The following is a 22,354-nucleotide window of genomic DNA, read 5'->3' as shown; positions in this document are numbered from 1 at the left end:
CATATGTGAGATCTAGAGCAAGATGGATAGAGAAAGGGGAAAAAAGTAATAATAATTTTTGTAGACTTGAAAAAAGGCGACAGGAGAAAAACGCTATAAATTATCTTTATGTGAATGGAGTTGAAAATACCTGTCCTTTTCCTCAGAGATTCTTCAATTCTATAGTTCCTTATAGAGCTCATCATTCTCTGCATCAGACTGTAATACTCTCTTTGACAATATACATACTAGCATACCGCAGTTAGACCAGGAATTTAGAGACTTATGCGAGGCTGACATTATAATAGAGGAATTAGATAAAGCAATAGATCAATTATCTGCAGGGAAATCCGCAGGCCCTGATGGCCTCTCTTCACAATTTTATAAATTCTTTAGGGAAGATTTGAGAGAACTATTATTTCAAGCCTTTCTCGAGTGTATCCAAAATAATTCCCTATCTTCGACTATGAAACAGGGTTTAATTACTCTCATCCCCAAACCAGGTAAAGATGCACGACACATAGATAACCTTCGCCCTATCACTCTATTGAACTGGGATTATAAAATTCTAGCTCATATATTTTCCAATAGGCTCAAGAAAAACTTGAATCAAATAATTAGAGAATCTCAGTCTGGTTTTATAAAAGGCAGATCAATACATAACAACATCAGATTAATCTTAGACATTTTGGATTATAGCGAATGGATTGAGGATGACTGATATATATATATATATATACTTTTTTAGATTTCAGGAAAGCATTTGATACGATTGAACATAATTTCATATTCAAATCCCTCGAAAAGTTTTGGTTTTGGTCATAAATGTATTTCTTTTATAAAAATGTTGTATAAAGACATCAATAGCTATCTCACTATCATTTGGAACATCCCAAAGATTTAACATTTCACGAGGAATAAGACAAGGATCCCAGCTAACACACGACGTAGCAGTTACGTAATCTATTCGTACTTTTTGGTAATTTCATGACTTACCATCTGACAACGTAGTCTCGACGTCGCATGTCAGTAATTTTATTACCATCAAATAACCAACTGACAACGTCGTCAGTACGGTCTCCTCAGGTAACAAAATAACCAACTACGTCCCAGTTAAGTGACGTTTTGGTAATTTCATGACTTACCATCTGACAACGTAGTCTCAACGTCACGTCAGTAATTTTATTACCATAAAATAACCAACTGACAACGTCGTCAGTACGGTCTCCTAAGGTAACAAAGTAACCAACTACGTCCCAGTTACGTAACGTTTTGGTAATTTCATGACTTACCATCTGACAACGTTGTCTCGACGTCGCATGTCTGTAATTTTATTACCATCAAGTTACCAAGTTAAGACACTATTTAAATATGAAAGATTTTTTTTATTTTTACCATACAAACACATTTTTTGGGTCATAGTCTTTAGGGAAAGACTAAACAAAATGACAATACAACTACACAACAGGCTTTAAAAGTTTTATTAAAACAGGAACAAATGGAACAACAGAACAAAGTTTTGTTACAGCATTAAATGTTGCATGACACTGTAATGTTGATTTCACTTGGCAATTATTTAGATATTAAAAGTAATTAATAAAAAAAAAAAATATTATAATAATTAACTGATAAATTATTACAGCTTTTACTCTACGGTGGTCTTAAGGGCTTGTCGATCTTCTCATGGTGTTGTGTTCCATGAAACAGAGGCATACATGTTTGGAGTGACATGGGAAGTAAATAATGAACGAATTTCCATTTTGGTTGCACTATTCCTATAAAAAAAATGTTGTCACTTTTAATATAGAGTACATTTTATATAGGTTTATTACATGGCTTGTAATAAACCTATATAAAATTTACTCTAAGGATAACACACCGTTGCCATGCAAAGCAGAACGTTGCCATGGACACGCAGGATTCTAACTGTAGAGACGGAACAGACTATTTTCTTTAGCGGAAGCAATACAATCGTTTTTAAATCAATAAACTCCTTTTTAAATCAATATTTTGTGTCAAATTATTTATTTATTTGGTAGGTAGCCATGTAATAAGTGGGATAATGTAGAGCGAGGCAGTTGTTATAGTGAATACAACCCCTTCAGGCTGATTCAAGACCCCTCCGCTTCCTCCTGATCAGCCTGTCGGGGTTGTATTCGCTATAACAACCGCCTTGCTCTACATTATCCCTTACTTATTATTTGCAGTTTCAAGAATTTATTCAGCACGTGTCCTACATAGACCTACATAGCCAGTTAGTTTGGTTTTGCACTTTTCCATGGACACTCAGAAACGTTCATGTTAACTAAACTCTGGTACTTGTGTTGTATTTCATCTGCCTCTGGTAAAGAAATTAAGTAAAACCCCTTCTGCTCTTCCTTGTCAGATATCCTGTTTATCTGTTGTGCTCACACGTGTGTGTGTGTGTGTTGGATTGAGTATGTATATGCCCTATTCAACTATGACACTGATTAATGCATATAGACACTGTCATTCACCAGCTTTCAGCCATCTGTGCCTTTCCTGTAATGCTGACACTCGGTCCTTCCAAACCAGCCAAATGAGGAAATCTTTTGCAACAGATGAAGACCTGTAAAATAATGATAGGATATTAAATTAATAATGGTAATAATAATAATAATTATTATAATAATCATTATCATCATCATCATCTATTATTTATCTAGCATTTATTAGCATCTTGTTTCAGGTGAAGAGATGTGCCTTTAGCTTTGTTACCACGGACGTTAGAATGAGGAAGTGTCATGCAGAAGGGCAGGAACATGACACCCAACAGAACCAGGGAAATTAAACATTAAAAGTATAAATGTACTTGTTCTTAGTAGTCCATAATAATAGAGCCGATTTTACTCATTGAGAGATTTATTTGTGAGGGAATAATTATCTTAATTTTATTGGAGCCTTACACATTAAATAATGTAAAAATGTTATTAATTTAAAAAAAGAAATGTGAATTGCTCATTACAATAGGCTAATTCTTGGAACTGAAAAAGTAAAGCCTGTTCAAATACACAAATTAGTGAACATTTGTAATAATTAGGAATTGTGTAACAATCATTTTATTTATCTATTAGACATTTCATTTAATTTTGCCTGCTTGGCCGTTTCCTTTTTTAATTACATGGTGTTATGTTGCTGTCTTGATGCCAGCCAATCGTTGCATTGCTGATCATGGTATAAACTTTAGAGTATTGATACATCAATACAAATGCACACAGAAGGGCACATGGGTTTCTGGGCGAGAGACTTACCCAGAGGTGGACAACCTCACTGTACGCACCAATGACACATTGTGTTGAAGTGACCAGAAGTCAGGAGACTGAGGACATCCAAATGTCTCCCTTCTTGAGCCACCCATTGGACATTGTAGAGCAGTTTCCAAACCAAGCCTGCCTGGGTGTAATGAAAAACTAAATTTAGCAAATGTATGTATTTTTCAGACCATTAATTAAAATTGAACAATTAGATAGATCTACAAATCTCTGTGTAAAAATAAAATAACTATGCTGCCATTTCTCTAAAGGCAGTTGTGGCCTAATGGTTAGAGTCAGACTTGTAACTCAAAGGTCTCAATACAGACAGGAAAAAACTGAGGTGCCCTTGCTCTTTACCCACTGTTCACTACTCCTAATGTGTAAACTAACTTGGATGGGTTACGTGCAGAGGCCAAATTCGAGTATTTGGCCTTCACTTTCACTAAAGTCATTTTTACCCCTCTAATTTTGGCTTCATCTCAGATGAAAATAGTACAAGAAATTACTTGTCACAGACAAAGTTGATATTTTTATGGACGATCTTATAGTTGAATACCTCCAGAGGGACAACGCAAAAAGAGCCGAAATTCAGGTAAAGACTTTTAAGTGTTTGTATTTTTTGCCTTTAAAAATATTTAGAATCATACAAAGACAAAAATTTCCAAAGAAAACAAAATCATGTTGTGATGATTCATAAACCTTTTTAAACAAAACTGTGAGTAATTTTTCCCTATTAATACTAAATGAATTTTAGTAATAAAACAGTAATATTAGCAAATGCCCCTAGCAACCGAAACTAGAACTGAACTGGTTAGATGCTCTGCTGACGACCCTGGATTGACGTCTTGCATCTTTAATCTAAAGGTAAGTGGATTATGAAAATGTTTTAGAAGGATCTAGGTATTACAGTGGAACAGAAATACAACACTTCCCAAAAAGACCATAAAACAATTGCTCATACAGAACACTGTTGCCAGATTGAGGAACCAGAAAATGTGAACATATCACACCAGTCCTCAGATCTTTACACTGGCTCCCAGTTACATTTAGATCTAATTTATAGCATCTTATCAACTCACTGTGATCCATTGTATGCAAAACATTTCTTCTCCCTCTTCGTCTTTCTGTCATTTTCTCCTCCGCTAAAAAAAACTCTTAAGCCTCTTAAAAGTCCTCGTCCGTACTCCTAACAATTTTGACCTTAAGACCTCTTTTAAGGGTTAAGATGCTTTCTGAATTACTTTACTAGGATTTTTATTTAGTTTTAAGAGAAACAGTAACACCCACATTTCTAAGAACTTTCTTAGGATTTTGTCACTAGGAGCTACTCTTTGCATTAATAATTTTTACGAATACGGGCCCAGATGTGCTCCTACAGTAGTCACATTCAAATCTAGACTCAAAACACATCTGTTTAGATGATTTACTGAATGAGCATTGTGCCACTGTTCGTACTTTAGGCCTAATTATTCTTATTTCTTTTGATTATTTTAATCTCTTCTATGTAAAGCACTTTGAATTACCATTGTGTATGCAATGTGCTATATTAATAAACTTGCCTTCCCTGCATGTTTCTGTTGTACTGAAGGGTTCATTCTAAAACCTGTAGAAATTTCCTGCACATATTGTCAGTACAATATCTTCCAAAAAAAACCTGCAGGATTCCTGTAGGTTATTTTTGTATGCAAAACTGTTTCATTCAAAACGAATTAACATTTGGATGCACCTTGCACTTCTCTTACATGTTTGATTTACTTTAAATTCTATAAGATAGATTTCATCACTGCATTTAAAAAAATTGTAAAGCTCCTTTAACAGGGCCGCGTGCAAAACAGTGTGACAGCTCAGGGAAAACGCTCACAATCCCACAAACGATCACACTATGAAAAAAACATACATTTCCACATATTATTCCATATCATACTACTTACTTCTCAACCTTTTGCACATCAAAGGCGAATGCTTCCACCATAAAGGCTGCCACGCGTTGATAGTAAACTCCAGACAGTAAAAGGTATAACTCGCGTCTGTGGACTAGCTGATTCTTCGCTTGCATGCATGCTTATTGGCGACTCGCATATATCGCCACCTATGGGTTGTTGAATATGTATTATATGTTATGTATATTTCCCATCCCTTCCAGATACCCAACACTGACTGGACAACCAATTAGTTTTAATTCGTAAATCTAGCCAATTTAGTTAACATATTTATACTCTAAAGTTTATATAGCTATAACTTATATTTACCCTGCTAGATTATTGTGGTTGTGGTATATCACTTTTTGACAAGGTAACGCAAGGTATCATTATTTAAATGTACATTTAAAAAAAATAAAAGATTGATGAGGCAATGATAATAACATTGCGTATGCAACAAAATAACATTGGTAAATAGGTCATATCATGAGGAATCAAATTGTCCGTACAAGATACCTTTTCCCACACAGAATAATTCAAAGTGAGTGCTTGTTGTATAACATTACATAACTTTTTTAGAGGAGAGACAAACATCTGCAAGGGCTGACCACACGAAGACCCAACGACCCAATGACCCAACGAAGAGTGAGCTTAAAGGTACATTTTATAGGCCTAAGAAACAAATGCATCGAATGTAAATTATAAAAAGAAAAAGAGTACATATTGATACTGAGTTCTTCCTTTAGATAGCGTTTTAAGTGAATTACGGTGTAAAGTTCATTTTTCGTCCAATTAGACAGGTTTATGATATTTGTTTTGTAGTTAATATATTACACTATATTATGCTCCTTTTGGTTCACCAAGTGTGTAACTGGTGCTCTCTAATTGCAGAAACACTGGAGGTTCTGCTACGAAAAGTAGACAGCCTGGCAGCCACCCAGAGAGAAATACTCATCCTACTGAGGAAACGCCAGGGTCATCAGAGAGCGGAAGACATCCTGGAGCTCAATATTGCTCAAAACAAAGAGGAGCTTGAGGCCCTTGACCACCGTCTTAAAGACTTGGATTTCAGAAAGAGAGTGGTGAGTATTTTGGTTATGTTCCGGGGCACATAAAATTACCTTGATATTTTTTTAAAAACTGTGTATTATATATTTATTTAAATATGATTTAACAATTACAAAACACATTCATGGTTATGTCATTATTGTTTTTTAGCACTCATTTAAAAGCAATGGAAAGTAGCATTACTATTATTTCAATTCTTTTTATTAGTCATATTTATTTAATAAATTATTTAATGAATTCCTCATTCCTAATAAATAAAATCTATAAATCGGTGATACAATTCTATAGTATTCTGTAGCAAATACGCACAATTTCTTTATTAATATATACAATTATGTAAGTTTCTACTTTTACATATTCAACAACTAAATTGTGACAATGAGAAATGAAAAATGAGTTTGTTGACTGTACTAACCTGCATGCCAAACCATGATGTTTCACAGATTCACCATCTCAGCCTTATTGGTGGGGCAAATCCAGGGGATTGTGTGAGGAGAGTGATGTGGGCAGTAGCAACAAACATCGTGTGGAGCCACTTCAGTTTGAAGGGGAAAAGGGAGAAATTGCCTCTGATTGACACAACTCTGTGTAAAGTCATCAAACGTGAGTCTGAAAAAAAATAATAACATTGTAAAGAATGAATATTTATTTTTATGTCATTCAAAACTGTATTTCTTTCTTGCATATAACAAGGGATGCTTTGCAGAATGTTAAGCCATTTAAAAGTATAAAATCACTGTGCACTTTTTTGTGTTAAAAATATGAGCATCATATAGCTTTAGTGTTCCAGAAAAAAAAAAATTGTTTTAAGGACATGGAGTCAAGTAAATAATAATCAGGGCTTCACAATAAGTACTGCCCGATGGCCCGACCCTCGGGACAGTTGACGGAACTGCTCTAGGGGTATATATCTATATCTCTCTCTCTCTCTCTCTCTCTCTCTCTCTCTCTCTCTCTCTCTCTCTATATATATATATATATATAAGTAAGCAATAAGTACGAGAGGCTGTGCTGTATCGTGAATAAGTCACGCCTGAAGGGTGTTGTTTGGCGACGCGAAGCGGAGTAACCCCTTCAGCCATAACTTATTCATGATACAGCACTTGCCTCGAGTGCCTTATTGCTTTTATAAAACGGTTGCCACACAATACAAATATTAAAGCCGAAAAATATGTATCTATGCAACTTTCATGAAGTAAAATCAAAAGCCTTACCTTCTGTAGGAAAAAATAGTGAGAGATCGAGAAAGCGAGTGTAGCTGCATTTACAGTAGGCCTATATAGCATTTTCCTTCAGGTCAGTCCTGGTCCATAATAAAAAAATCTGTTTTTTCCTGTCCGCTGCTATATCTTGTCCACCATTAAGGGGTTTTGCCCACTTGTGATCACAAGTTTGAGTCCTTTCAATATAAAAGGTGTCTTTACTGAATGAATCAGCTTTTTTGAACGAATCAAAAATTTGTAATCAATAAGTCTGATAATAACTTTTGTAAGTGAAATACCTTTACCAAACTTAAAATGATAACACATCATAAATAAATGGTAGGCTACTTGCATAATATTCGTGATTTCTGTTTTGTTCCAGATGCTGTTATGAAATGCAAGTCTGATCTGGGAGAGAAGGACGTAGAGTGCTACATTGCAGAGACACTGAAACATGTGCCAGCCCAACTGAAAAAACATGTTCAGGTATTGATGTTGAATATAGGAAAATAGGGGGAACAAAGTCAAAATATTTCATATTAATCAGACAATGGTTTGATTTGATTGAAAAAATGGAGGGCAAAACCTGCAAAAATATTTAAACACGCAAATAAATATATAAATAAATACACAAAATTCTACATAATTAAATGCGAAAAAAGAAGAAAAAAAAAACTAATGTTGGGGGAAAATGTAAAACGGAAAGTTTTCTTGAATTTACAACACAAATAAATCAACATGCACGACAAAAGTTAAGTTTCATAGTACTTGCATTTCCATACCAAAGAAATAATCAACTCACTCTACTGATGAACACAATCTGAATCTGGTTCATATTCAGCCTATATTCTCCCCTAAACCTTGTTAAACCCATCGCACGGGTCGGGTGATGCAATACACACACTGCTAACCGCACTTTTTGAAACTGTAAGTCTCTCGAGTCTTATTCATTTTTTATCGACATAACATCTCGTTGTTACGAGAAAATGTCGCTTTACATATTAAACCCTGATTGCCACAAGATCTTATGTCACAGGAGTTGCATCTTTTTCTCACAAGATGTTATGAAAAGGACTGACTTAAAATGAAAAGCATTTCATTTTTGCTTTTTCCAATCGATATTATTTATCAGGACTATAAAAACAAACAAAAAATAACAACAATAAAATGTGTATAGTTACATTACCGGTCTGTAAACTTTTTTCTCCACAAATGCCCACGTTAACGTCTGTTTATATAGAACTTATTTTAAGATAAGTTAAGCCCAAAACACAATTTCCACGTTAGTCAACATTTTCACAGCATTTTTGTTAGGAAAAAGTTACAAACTGCTTTCATCACCCTGGACAGCTCCCATAAGCTCATGTGCAAGTTTAAATATCAATAAACCTAATATTATCTCCTCGATTTAATTTGCAAAATCTCTGTAATTTATGTGACCTTAAGCCTATGAGTTTCCTCACAATATGCAACATTTAATCAACAAACATAAATCACCACATGGGATAAGGTTAGATCAAAATCAGACTTACCTTTGTCTTTGAGAAGATTATAAAATGGTATATTATTCCTGAATAATTAGCAGTAGCAAGAAACTGAACATTTCCTGTGAAGAGGGAAGAAAAAAACGTTTCATGGGAAAAGATTTCCTCTGCAGAGTCGTTACAACAGACATTATCTTAAAGGCGGATAATAACAACCAATCATCAATTGCTCCTTTGGAGTCATTTCGGATTTGTTTTATTTTTGCTGCGGGGTTAGGCAGAGTTATAGCTACTATCAGACAAACTCGACAAATTCACGGTGCGTGAATTTCATGTAGACGTTATCATATTCCCTATAAGGAACAATAAGAGCTTGCAGTGAGAATTCTTTTTTTTAAAAAAAGCCAATTTTTTTCCCAGTGCCCAGACATAATTTCGCCATTTGGAGCAAAAGGCCAGTTTATAAATTGCATTTTTGCAAAAAATAATGTGACACAGTTTAAGTATCATATATCCCTTATTTTGCCTCTTTTAGCCTAATACAACTCTTATTTAAAGGTTACAATGAAAATGACTAACCTGTTGTTTTGTTGTTGTGCTGTTTCTTTAGGATCGACTGCCAGTAGGCCCTGCAGAATTGGAGTAGTTCGCTTGTTCTGCATTCCCCTTCTTTGTTCAAACGAATTATAATTGTGTTATAATTAATTAAAATGTTATTGTGTACTGTTGTTTTCGAAATAAATTAGCTGAATTTACCTAATTTTGAGTATGCATTCATCATTCAGCAGATTTAAATAGTCTTTAAATGAGGTGTGGGCAAATGAGGACACCAACTGTCCGCCTTGAAAATGACATATTTAGTACCAGCACAGGACGTTGTCACAACGTCGTGCTTACTAACTGGTAACGTCGCAACGTAACGTTGTCACAACGTCGTGCTTACTAACTGGTAACGTCACAAAGTTACGTTGTAACAACGTATCTGGGAATTTCACTTTTCCGGTTGCCACGACGTAACTAATTACGTTGCCACGACGAAAGTTTGGTCACCAGATTACGTTGCAGTTACGTAACAGTTACGTATTTGTGTTAGCTGGGATGTCCCATTTCCCCTTTCCTATTTATTTTAGCGGTATTGCTTGCTATCTTGATAGATAAAAACAGCAACTTTGACAAATGGAATGTATTTGGAAGACAAATTGGTATTAGTCAATTAGCCGTTGATACAGCGATCTTTTTAAAGGACCATCAAATTGATAAAGCCATCCAATTTATTAATCTGTTCTCCAAAGCATCAGGCCTACACTTAAACTAATAAATGTGACTTATTTGCAATTCATGGCAGCGAACTAGACTCTTTAATATACCGATAACAACATCTGTAAAATACCTGGGGATAACTATTACTAGAGATAGCAATCAAAGCGTCCGTTTTTGTGAAATGACGTAGACAAAGTATAACGGCATTTTAACATAGGCCTATTTATTGCTCGAAGGAAACAAAACGGTTTTTTCATTCGCTCGTTTCAGTGATAAAAGCACCAACTGCGACATTGTGAGTGAAGTTGGATTCCTGACACGAATAGGCTAATTCCCGATTACAGGGTGATCGAGTTTCATCCAACATAGTTAAATTCTTCTGCAAAGTTTCTGCAAAGCCTTCAAACTCTGTTGCATTTATATTACATCGATGTCTCTGTAGCGCGCTAAAATGACCGGTGTTGTTGGCTAAAACCATGCATGCAGCTTGCTTTTCATAATTCGTGAAACCTCCCGACGTTAGACAAAACCTTAATTTCGGAGTTGTTGTGCTTTCAAATGTGGGTAAACTTGTTGTAATCTGTACATCTCTTTTCTGAGGGTGATTTAGTTTTTGTACTAGTAGCTGTTTGTGTTGTTAGTTTAATGGTGGCTTTATTTTTGCATCGATCCAAGTTGTTTGATATAAGAAACTGCCTGCGCTCATCCATATAATGGCAGTGAGTAGCAACCAGCATCAAGCTTTCAAAAAAAAAAAGTAAAAGTGTTCAGGGGTACATGATAGGGTTTGGTTAAAAACAAACCAAATTTTAATTTATTATTTAATGCAAATCCTGATCTTAGCCTTTGGTGGTCTTTGTTCGACTGCAATATCATAAGACTCTTTTAGCGCTGCAGTTCGTTCTGACTCACCCAGAAAAACACACAAGTTCACTGATAAGAAATCATGATTAATAAATCAAGTTGACATGCTACATCTAGAAATCTCCCAAAAAAATAAATCTATGAACTTCTTTGAGGTGAGTATTTCTGGACTGTAACTCTGTTAGATGACAGTCAGAATGATAGTTTATAGATGTGAATGCCACAAATTGTTTTTGCAACAAACATTCAGATATATTCTATAAGGAGAAAAAAAGTGCATGGATCGTGTATTGTGATTTTATTAATCTTGATTTCTCACAATTTATGTGCTATATAATCTTGTGTCGTGTAAATTTACAGTACATTTTGGTTTGTTTTTTTGGTTTGTATACTCCCAGAACACTTGGAATATATGACACGAGTCACATGGGATCATTCTGTGACACTTTTGCTTCTTTATTTAAAAGCTAGATGCTGGTCACTATTCACTGCCATTACATGGAAGAGTACGAAGTAGGTCGCGAGTAAAGAACCTATGGCCTTAGAACAACACCAGGGTGAGTAATTAATGACTTAATTTACATTTTTAATTTTCATTTACTTCTTTTCAACACTTAAAAGGATAGTTTACACACACACACGTGCAAAATTATATCATGTTCTTGCCCATTGTTGTTCCAAACCCTTAAGCTTTTAACCTTATATTTTTAATAAACTCTGAGGTTTTTCTGTCCCTCCCTTCAAAGGTCATGTAACCAACATTTTGAAGATCCAAAAAGATCATACATGCATTGCAAAACTAATGCACTAATGCATGAATCGAGTATTTTAAAGTCCATTCTAAAGTCCACACATTAAGACTTTTATTCACATATAAACACTGATCAATACATATACATAGAGAACTTAAAACAATTTTAACAAGCATGTCTGAGTTTCTGTTTAACATGGACTTATGTGGACTTTCAATGGATGGACAACAATTATTAAACGATCTTAAAAATATCTTTGTCTAAAGATAAATTAAAGTTGTATGGGTATGGAACAACGTGAGGGTGAGTAATTGATGACAGGATTTTCTTTTTTGTTTGAACTAACTCATTAACAATGTTGAGAACATAATTTCACAATACACGATATATACACATTTTGACTTAAATGTCTGCCCAGACCAGTCCATGATCAACACGTTGAAACTTATTTCTTATGTTAAAAGAACAGGGCTCTGTGAATGATTTCAATTTCCCTTGCTTTTATTTGCAATCTGGCGGTGGCACATTAATGTTTTGATGTCAATGCTGACTTGAGTTTTTCATTTTAAAGTTTCAGGTGAAACAGGAAGCTGTATTCAGCACTGGATGATCAGCCTTGAGGGGCACATCATTTCTGAGGGCATCCAGTCGGCTTTTCTGTCTGGGCTTGCTGCTGTTTTTTCTACTTTCTACATTCTCAATCTTCAATAACAAGCTGAGGCAGCATGCACACTGGAATTCATTCAAAGGTAAGGCATATCGTTTCAAAGCAGCTTTACATAAAATGAATGTTTCATTGATACAATGTAATTTGGCCCTAATGTACAGAGAATCTAGCATCAAATAAAGGAATTTCCTTTTAACTATTTGAGCCTCAGAAAGCAGCCATAGATGACATGTCAAGGAAATAAAAAGGACATCGGTGGTGAGGTGTTGGTGAAAACCTTGAAAGGAAGCACACTCAACTTTGACACCAAAATGATGATCATGTGAATTTATTACAATTGATCAAACATTGCTAAAATAGCATATAAGATGTGTTATGTGAAAGCTTGAATAAAGAGATATCTTTAATCTAGATTAAATCATGTCCTTTACCCCCAAAAGATTGTTAAGAAAGCTCTCCTTTCATGACAAAGTAAAAGGAAGTGTTCTCAATACAAGAATAGTCAAGAATATAGCAAATTTATATGTTCTTTGTGAGTAAACTAATTCTGAACAAACACATTTGTTTTTCAGGCGGTTCATCGGGATAAATCCAGAAAAAGGCACCAAGGCTGGAGGAGTCATATCAAAGCGGACGTGGGAAGGTGGCCCCCCCAAAAAAACAGTGAACCCTTGTGTCTCCAGTCTGCTTAAAAAATTGATGGAATTTGAGTGGGACTTTATAAAAGTATTACGCACACACACACACACACACACACGTTTTCTTGCATCCTTATTTTTGCAGGTATTCATTCAAAATCAGGTGAATAGAGTAATTCACTATGTTTGTGTCCAGAGTTCATTTTTTGGACAGTATACTTATTAGTAATTTGTTAAAGACTTGTTTAAGTACTTCAGAATATGATTTGGGGAGCATCTTGTTTATTTCTGTTTGTTGTGACTTCTAACCCTTAAAGAGCTGAAATATTAGTTATTTCATTACATGTCCTTTATGCTTTTTTCCCCAAAACAATTTCACAAGTTTAATAAAAAAGATTGTTTTGAAGCAACACTACAAGCTGCTTTTCTTCTGTTACATTTTTAATTCACTATTTCACTTTTACATTTATTCACTGTATTAAAACATGGTATTTTATAGCAAGAGCGCTACAGGTAAATTGATTAAATCACAAGGTTTAGAAAATAATCTATAAAAACACAGAGGGAAAAGTTGTCCTTTTTGCTAGCTGTCCATTACTCAGTAGATTACACAATACCATGTAGTGTATTTGTGTTGTAGTTTACACTAATTCCACTATAAGCATCCTGTTACGTACTCGTACGTATTCAAAGTGTTGCAATATGGAAATGTGGGGTGGTTGTTGTTGTTGTTGTTGTTGTTGTTGCGTGTGTTTCAGGTGTTCGTTGGTTCAATCTACCACCTGTCAATCTTCATGAAGGACGATGACGTTTCGGTTCAACTTATCCAATCACATCTCACCACTTCATTCAAATACCCGTGATCACTTCCATGTCGACAGCTTTTTGCTCATTTTGGCATACTTGTTTGACTCGCTGTCACTGACAGTCTGTGTGTCTATTGTTTGTTCAATCTATTCTTAAATGGTGTTAAGTGTTCTGTCATTTTATTGTTCGTCCCGCTCAGTTAACACGGAGCGTGTAAGGCTGGGAAGTAGGGAGCAGGTTAGTAGGTCGCGCGATATACACTTTGCTCTATTTAGGATGTTGTGAATGTTAGAAACACTAGTTTAGGAGAGTGCCCATCTTGTAAGTTTTGTTATAATATAGTTAGCATAGTTTTGGTTAGAGCGTCTTGACGCCGAAGACTTTTCTTTTCTACATTTTATGTTTGGTAGTTAGTTTAGTTTAATTAACCTTTAGCTAGTGTGTTCTGTTTTATTGATTTGTTTGATTTGGCATCTCTCGTGCTCGCCTTCCCACCTTGGGTTTTTGTTTGTGTTTTAGTATGTTTATTTTGTTTATTGATCTCATTTATTGTTTGTATATATTGTAAATATTATTTTCTTCACTCATCTATTATGGCATTATGGATTAATAAATCCTGTCGAGATGAGTTTTGAGATCGGTTTCTTTTTCTTGCTCTGTCCTGCCCATTGAGATACACACACACGCACACACACACACACACAATTTTTAAAAGTGTTATTCCCTTATTCCCTAGACAACATAAAAAGGGATGTAACATTTATGGGGGCTCATCCGGGATTCTAAACAATTTGATTTTTTTTTTCCCCGGTTGTTGATATTATAGTGTGTATCTTTATACGGGATTTTGCAAGGAAACGCTTGTGTACATTACAAACGTTGATAGTGACAGTGATGTTAAAGTTGAAATTATGAGTACATTTGATTTGCAGTCATTTATTGTTACACCAACGTTAGATACATTTAACAAATGCAGAAAGGATGATTTGTTAAAAATCGCTGACCACTATGGAATCTCTGTGGTGAGACAAGCATTAAAGGCAACAATTAAAGCTGCTATTCATCAAAAGCTGGTTGAACTTCATGTGCTTGAGTTAACAGATGCGGATGGTATGGAGACCGGCCGGTCTGCAGTGGAGACGTGTTCAAAAAGCCCTGTTACGTCTGAGAAGGCACTGAGCGAGGCTTCCGAGGTGGAGGTTGGGGCCGAGACTAAGGCTGCCATGCCACCCTTTTCTCCATTTTCTCCGCTTTCCACTGGGGCTAGTGGCGATGTGCGACTTAAGGTCCGACTCGCCCGAATGCAGATGGAAGTGCAGGAGCGGTCAGAGAGACGTATGGCCGACATGGAGATGCGTCTCAAGATCCGCAGTTTAGCGATTGAGGCTGAAACACAGGTAAAATTGAGAAAACTTGAGTTGGAGTCAAGGAAAGTTGTCTCTGACTCGGTTATGTCCAATCCTGTTGTTACCTCACATGTTGCAAGTGATGTTTCAACAGCTGTCTTTGATGTTAGTAAGCACATAACTTTGGTGCCTCACTTCAGAGAGACCGAGGTGGATACCTATTTTTCAGCGTTTGAACGTCTAGCATCTGCACTTAAATGGCCGAAAGAGGTATGGTCTCTTTTATTGCAATGTAGGTTGGTCGGAAAAGCTCAGGCGGTTATTTCAGCATTGCCGGTAGAGGATAGCTTGCACTATGAGACGGTGAAGAACGCTATTCTCCGCGCTTATGAGCTTGTGCCCGAAGCTTATCGACAGAGATTTCGAAACCAGAAAAAAACAGCACAGCAAACGTTTGTAGAATTTGCCCGTGAGAAAGGAATTCTTTTCGATAAATGGGTGGCCGCGAATAAGACGAAAGATTTTAATTCTCTAAGGGATTTGATGCTTTTGGAGGAGTTCAAGAATTGCTTACCTGAACGTGTGGTCACTTATTTAAACGAACAAAAGGTTACGAATTTGTCTCAAGCTGCAGTTTTGGCTGATGAATTTGTTTTGACCCACAAGAGTGTATTCAGTTCGATTCGATTTGACAAAATGCTGTCTTTGCCTGCGCCACAAAGTTTGAGTCCTCGTGTTAAGGTTAATACATCACAGTCTAAAGAAACAAGAGAATGCTTTTATTGTCATAAAACAGGACACGTAATTGCCGATTGTTTAACTTTAAAACGAAAACAACAACCTGGACCACCAAAACCAGTTGGTTTTGTGAGAACAGTGCCCGTGCGCTCTGATCATGTGTCGAAATCGGATGAGTTCGATGAGAGATTTAAACCATTCGTGATGAAAGGTTTACTGTCAATAGATGGTAGACCTGAGGAACAAAAAGAGATCCAGATTTTACGAGGTACTGGGGCGATTCAGTCATTTATTGTAGCTGAGGTCCTTCCATTGTCAGAACGGACATCTTGTGGTTCAAGTGTACTAATTCAGGGTATTGGAATGGATATTATAAAGGTTCCGCTACATTGTGTTCATTTACAGTGTGAATTGTTTTCAGGATTTGTTAAGGTTGCGGAACGTTCCTCCCTTCCTGTGAAAGGGGTTACGTTCATTCTTGGCAATGATTTGACTGGAGGAAAGGTGACACCTGTTGTAGAAGTGGTTGACAAACCTGATTGTTTTGTTAACGCTAATGATATTGTTGATAAATTTCCGGATGTGTTTCCCGCAAATGTTGTGACACGCGCGCAAAAGAGAATAATAGGCAACGACATTACGTTGAATGATTCATTCATGTTGCCACTCTTTGCTGAAGAGAGCTCTTCATCCGAGTTGCAGTGTTCCAAGTTTTTGAAACCCGATCGAAGGGTTGAAGTTGTGACTGATCTAGAAGTGTTGACTGTACCTATAAAACGTGAACGGATGGTAGCATGACAGCGAGATGATCCTTCTTTGACTAAGTTTTTCTCTGCTGCTGAGCATCCAAAATCTGTAAAAGATCGACAAGCTGAATATGTGATAGACGATGAGTTACTGTTACGTAAGTGGAGACCTGTCGCAGGTATGGATAATGAGTGGGATGTTACCTGTCAAATTGTGTTACCCACTGCTTATAGACAGCAAGTCTTAAGTTTGGCTCATAATCATCCGATGTCAGGTCATCTAGGAATTACGAAAACATATAACCGTATATTGAAACATTTTTTTTGGCCTGGTCTGAAAAAAGATGTCTGTCTGTATTGTAACACTTGTCATGTGTGTCAGGTTACAGGAAAACCAAATCAAAAGATCCCACCTGCTCCATTGATTCCGATCCCTGTAATTGGAGAGCCTTTCGAGCATGTCATTTTAGATTGTGTCGGCCCTTTACCAAAGACCAAGTCAGGAAATCAGTTTTTACTAACAATAATGTGCTCTGCAACACGATATCCAGAAGCAATTCCATTGAGAAAAATTACTTCTGCTACAATTGTCAAGGCATTGATTAAAGTATTTTCCACATTTGGGTTGCCAAAAATTGTACAGACGGATCAGGGAACGAATTTTCTCTCCAGACTGTTTAGACAGGTGTTAAAAACCTTGGAAATATCGCACAGAGTTTCGAGTCCGTACCATCCCGAAAGCCAAGGGGCACTCGAACGTTTTCACCAAACGTTAAAATCAGTGCTGCGCAAATATTGTTCAAGCTCCGGTAAAGAGTGGGATGAGGGAGTCCCGTTAGTCTTATTTGGTGTTCGTGAAACAGTTCAAGAGTCCCTTGAGATCTAGTGTTTGGACATACCGTGCGTGGTCCACTCAAAGTTTTAAAAGAGGGAATGTTGCGTGAGGATGCAGCACCTAAGGAAAATATACTGGATTATGTTAGCCGATTCAGAGAGCGCTTGCATACTGCCTGTACGTTTGCAAAAGAACATCTGGCTGTGGCCCAGAGGAGCATGAAAAGCATTTCAACATAAAGTCTGTTACTCGTGAGATTAAACCTGAAGACAAAGTATTGATACTTTTGCCAATTCCTGGTTCTGCTCTGTCTGCTCGATTTGTTGGTCCATACGTGGTAACTAAAAAGTTGAGTGAGACAGATTATGTTGCGCATACTCCAGATCGTAAACGGAAATATCGGACATGTCATGTAAATATGTTAAAGTTGTATCGTTCCAGAAAATCATCTGAGAGAATTGAGGAAATGGATAATCTGAATTCTTATTCTATTGCTTCGTCTGTTGCAGTTGTTTCAGCATCCACTGCCGAGGATTGCGAGGTGATATCGCTATCTGCTGGTGAGTCGTTTGTTGACGATGGCGTTTCCCTTCGTAATGCTCAGGGGTGTGCCAGATTGTCTAATACTGAAATACTGCAGTCATTGCCATCGTTTCTATTTGATTTATCCAAAGTCCAGAAGCAGGATGTTATAAAAGTAATTTGAGATTTCCCTATGCTGTTTGGTGATATTCCATCTCAGACGACTGTGTTACAACATGACATTCAGATCACATGTGATTTACCAGTCAAACAACACGCTTAACGAGTAAATAGAACGAAACGATCAGTGATGAAAACAGAAGTTGAATACTTGCTAAAAAACGATCTAGCTGAACCCAGTTTCAGCCCATGGAGTTCACCGTGTATTCTTATCTCAAAACTAGATGGTACATTTCGATTCTGTACAGACTATAGAAAAGTAAACTCTGTTACTGTTCCGGACAGTTATCCTATACCTAGGATGGAGGACTGTATAGACAACTTGGGTTCCGCAAGATTCGTAACCAAATTAGATCTACTTAAAGGTTACTGGCAGGTCCCTCTTACACCACGCGCTGCAGAAATATCCGCTTTCGTAACTCCTGATAATTTTCTACAGCACAAGGTAATGGCGTTCGGATTGCGAAACGCTCCGGCAACATTTCAGCGTCTTGTCAATATTGTATTATCAGGAGTACCAAATTGTAATGCTTACCTTGATGACCTGGTGTTATATTCATCCGACTGGTATGAACATTTGTCCCTCCTGAGAACAGTATTCAAACGCTTAGCAAGTGCGTCCTTAACCATAAATCTGGCAAAATGTGAGTTTGGGAAAGCCACAATTACATACCTAGGTAAGGTAGTCGGCCAGGGTCAAGTCCGGCCGGTGGGTGCAAAAGTTTCCGCTATGGTTGATTTTCCTGTGCCCACCACGCGACGAGAGTTACGCCGTTTCCTAGGCATGGCTGGGTATTATAGGAATGTTTGCCGACATTTTTCAACTGTGGTACATTCCCTTACCAATCTATTAAGTCCTGCAGCTGATTTCGTATGGTCAGAATCATGCCAACATGCTTTTAATAGCGTAAAGACCTTGTTGAGTAGTGCACCGGTCCTAGCCACTCCGGATTTCTCGCGTCCATTTAAGCTTGAAGTGGATGCGAGTGCGTTGGGTACTGGCGCCGTACTTCTTCAAGAAGATGACATTTGTCTGGATCATCCAGTTTGTTATTTTTCGCGGAAATTTAACAAGCATCAGATAAATTACTCTACAATAGAGAAGGAAGCCCTTGGACTTCTTCTAGCGTTAGAGTTCTTTGAGGTTTATGTTGGTTCTTCTGCTTTACCGGTTACGGTATATACTGATCATAACCCGTTAGTATTTTTGTCGAAGATGTATAATCATAACCAACGGCTTATGCGTTGGTCGTTATTCCTGCAAAACTACAACATCAACATTAAGCATAAGAAAGGTTCTGAAAATGTTGTTGCTGACGCCTTGTCGAGAGCATAATATGTAACTAAAAATATATATTAATTTTTTTTTGGTTGTGTCTACGGTTCAATGTCTTATCTTTAAAATTAATTGAAATCTTTTAGGGGGGAAGTGTTACGTACTCGTACGTATTCAAAGTGTTGCAATATGGAAATGTGGGGTGGTTGTTGTTGTTGTTGTTGTTGTGGTGCGTGTGTTTCAGGTGTTCGTTGGTTCAATCTACCACCTGTCAATCTTCATGAAGGACGATGACGTTTCGGTTCAACTTATCCAATCACATCTCACCACTTCATTCAAATACCCGTGATTACTTCCATGTCGACAGCTTTTTGCTCATTTTGGCATACTTGTTTGACTCGCTGTCACTGACAGTCTGTGTGTCTATTGTTTGTTCAATCTATTCTTAAATGGTGTTAAGTGTTCTGTCATTTTACTGTTCGTCCCGCTCAGTTAACACGGAGCGTGTAAGGCTGGGAAGGAGGGAGCAGGTTAGTAAGTCGCGCGATATACACTTTGCTCTATTTAGGATGTTGTGAATGTTAGAAACACTAGTTTAGGAGAGTGCCCATCTTGTAAGTTTTGTTATAATAGTTAGCGTAGTTTTGGTTAGAGCGTCTTGACGCCGAAGACTTTTCTTTTCTACATTTTATGTTTGGTAGTTAGTTTAGTTGAATTAACCATTAGCTAGTTTGTTCTGTTTTATTGATTTGTTTGATTTGGCATCTCTCGTGCTCGCCTTCCCACCTTGGGTTTTTGTTTGTGTTTTAGTATGTTGATTTTGTTTATTGATCTCATTTATTGTTTGTATATATTGTAAATATTATTTTCTTCACTCATCTATTATGGCATTATGGATTAATAAATCCTGTCGAGATGAGTTTTGAGATCGGTTTCTTTTTCTTGCTCTGTCCTGCCCATTGAGATACACACACACACACACGCACACACACACACACAATTTTCAAAAGTGTTATTCCCTTATTCCCTAGACAACATAAAAAGGGACGTAACACATCCACTAACTGCCAATGCTTTTCTCAGAATATTACTGTAAAATGTAGAAACAGATTTATGCTGTATTTGCAAAAACAGTTGCCAACTGTAAATTTCACCAACAGTAAGACACCGTTAATTTAACAGTAACTTGCTGGCAACCGTGCTGCCAGTTAATTACTGTTTTTTTAATAAACGGTAGCCAACTGTAAATTTCACCAACAGTAAAATACTGTTCATTTAACAGTAACTTGCTGGCAACCGTGCTGCCAGTTAATTACTGTTTTTTTAATAAACGGTAGCCAACTGTAAATTTCACCAACAGTAAAATACTGTTAATTTAACAGTAACTTGCTGGCAACTGTGCTGCCAGTTCTTTACTGTTTTTAACGGAAAACAGTGTAGCTATCCCACCTCACTTACTAAAAGAATGTAACATTGCAAAATTTAACTTTATTTGGAAAAATAAGCATCACTATATTAACAAAAATGATTTAGTTCACAGTTACAAAGAAGGAGGATTAAATGTTATTGACTTAGAAATTACGAATAGTGTTTTAAAAACTCAGTGGTTAAAATCTTTTCTTTGTAATACAAATGGCTTATGGTGTACTGTTTCTTCAATATTTGAGAAAGTAGGTGGGTTGGAATTTCTGATTAGATGTGATTTTGAGTTGCACAAATTACCTCTTAAATTGTCTGCCTTCCATCAACAAGTTCTCCTTTATTGGAAGTTAGCATTTTCCCACAATTTTAGTCCACACAAAACTTGTATCTGGAATAATCGCTTTATTTTACACCATAACAAATCTTTATTTTATGGAAACCGGATTCAATATAAAAATTTTCCCTGTTGGACATGATGGACAACTATGGTAATGTTCTCAATTACAATGATTTTTGTTTGAAACATGGATTTGTATGTCACCCGAAAGAGTTTTACACAACTGTAAATGCCATACCTAAAAACATGGTGTTACTGATAAAGGGGATTCTTTCACACTACTCTGTGACATTCTCTTTCCCATCTCCTTCTCTGGGTGTATTATCTATTAGAGATCATAAATGCCACAACAAATATATTATAAGTGTTTTTATTGATAGACTTCATCCAAATAGAAATAAACGTTACTATATTTTCAAAGATTTTGACCCGGAGGAGGTGAGGGAATTGAGAATGAATTATCTTACCTTTCCAAGTCTCCCTAAAGTGAAAGAAATTCATTTTAAAATTATAAATGACATACACCCATCTAAAGAATTACTGAAATCTAAATTTGATATCGGAGAAAACTCTTGTCAATTTTGTGAAACTGATATAGAAACCACAGAACATATTTTTTATTATTAAGTTATTTTGGTCTCAATTGGACAGTAAACTGTCATGTATTATTACATGTGTAAACCCTCTTGAATACAAACAAATCAAGTTTGGTGTACTTAAGAAAGATTGTTCACAGCACTACTTGGTTAATAATCTTTTTGAACTTGATAAATACTTCATTCACAAATGCAGATTTTTGAAACCCCCCCATCCTTTCTTCATTTTACTAATGAACTTAAAGCTTTTGCTGCTTCACTTTGCACCCTTTCAAATGAGAAAGCTTCTACAGTAGCCAGTTTTTTCAATGAGCTAAGTGCACTTTAGCTGCTTTACCCCTTGCAAGGACTTACTTTTACATAAATGATATTCATTTATTTATTTTATTTATTTACTTATTTATTTTATTTTTTGTCTTCCTGATTGTATATTTGATTTGA

General features: G+C 36.4%; 2 protein-coding genes across 2 annotated transcripts in view; one reads left to right on the top strand and one right to left on the bottom strand.

The window, feature by feature from the left end:
• Positions 1–22,354, top strand: part of LOC127644572 (gastrula zinc finger protein XlCGF7.1-like) — a 224,837-nt gene that overhangs the window by 50,886 nt on the left and 151,597 nt on the right. The window lies entirely within an intron of this gene.
• Positions 1–22,354, bottom strand: part of LOC127644551 (gastrula zinc finger protein XlCGF57.1-like) — a 532,867-nt gene that overhangs the window by 480,195 nt on the left and 30,318 nt on the right. The gene's annotated exons all lie outside the window — the stretch shown is intronic.

The sequence above is a fragment of the Xyrauchen texanus genome, chromosome 6 (assembly GCF_025860055.1).
Source record: "Xyrauchen texanus isolate HMW12.3.18 chromosome 6, RBS_HiC_50CHRs, whole genome shotgun sequence".
Lineage (NCBI taxonomy): Eukaryota > Metazoa > Chordata > Actinopteri > Cypriniformes > Catostomidae > Xyrauchen > Xyrauchen texanus.
The sequence above is the reverse complement of the archived record's forward strand: the minus strand, read 5'-3'. Positions and strand labels throughout refer to the sequence as shown.